We start from the raw sequence: 1,376 nt of genomic DNA on the forward strand, positions 1-1,376 counted from the left end.
ACAAGGCTTTCGAGCCATTTATTTAAAAAAAAGAAAAGAAAAGAAACTCCATTTTTGCATGGCAAATGAAGACATGCTTATCCTATCTTAAACGGGCAAATTTATTTGTTTCCATCTGTAGCTATCCCTGTGCTTTTGCATTGTTTCAACTACTTGTTTTATTGTTGCTTTAATATGTGTAATCATACTTCCCCACTGACTTCTGCATTCTTTTAACTACTCATTTTATTGTCAACTTAATGGGTGTGAAGAGAACTTCCCCACTGCTGTCATTTCGTTTTACTAACATTTATTCTTGCTCATAAAATGTACAATCAGCTTATCTAGTTCCGAAAAAGCTTACTAATTTAACAGTAAATTCATAAGAGCTAGGCAGGCACAGGGTTACAAGCCAGAAATTTAAATGAAAGGTAAATGAATAATTCTTTTGAATGATGGCAATAAATAATCCAATATATCTAAAGGCAGTGAGCTGTTTATTAAAATAGGACACACTGGTGACTCACACTTATAATCCTAGCTACTCAGGAAGATGAGATCGGAGGATTGTGGTTTGAAGCCAGGCAGGGCAAGAAAGTCTGTGACATTCTTATCTCCATTTAGCTACCCCAAAAAAAGCAGGAAGTGGAGCTGTGGCTGAAGTACTAGAATGCTATCCTTGCACACAAAAGCTTAAGGACATAATCCAGGCCTTGAGTTCAAACCCCCAGACAGGCACCAAGGAAGGAAGGAAGGAAGGAAGGAAGGAAGGAAGGAAGGGAGGGAGGGAGGGAGGTATTTTTATTCAAAGAATGTGGTAGATGGTAACTAGGAAAAAGAACAAGTTTCTAACAAGTATGAAAAAAGATGGAGCTCCGATTGTCCAGGTTAAACATTACATCTGGCTTTCCTCCCCTACAGCAAGCACTGTGCTACTTTTGCTAGTCCCCAGGTAAGGGGCTGCAGACTAGAAGCTCTGGCCCTCATCCATCACTTCTCACAGGGAAAATGCAAGTGTGTGAACTGCATTTCTATGGCCCAAAACACCACCGCAAATTCACCTCTCAGCTGACTCTTCTGCCAACTGGCTTGAAAAACAGAATCATTGCCATGTGCCTGTGCTCACATCTGTAATCCCAGCTGAGATCTGAGGATCTTGGTTTGAAGCCAGTGGAATCAGACAAATCTTGAGAGTCTTATTTTCCAGTTAACAAACAGAAAATGGAAGCAGAGATGTGACTCAAAAGGTAAAGGATGGTGCCAAGCCCCTGAGTTCAAACTCCAATACCAGACCAAAAAAAAAAAAAAAAAAAAAAAGAAGAAGAAGAAGAAGAAGATGAAGAAACAAACACATCAAAAACAGTATCACTGTTAAATCAACCTTCTACACACACATA

Source organism: Dipodomys merriami, unplaced genomic scaffold, assembly GCF_024711535.1.
Source record: "Dipodomys merriami isolate MVZ:Mamm:240054 unplaced genomic scaffold, mDipMer1.0.p SCAF_15, whole genome shotgun sequence".
In the NCBI taxonomy this organism is placed as follows: Eukaryota; Metazoa; Chordata; class Mammalia; order Rodentia; family Heteromyidae; genus Dipodomys; species Dipodomys merriami.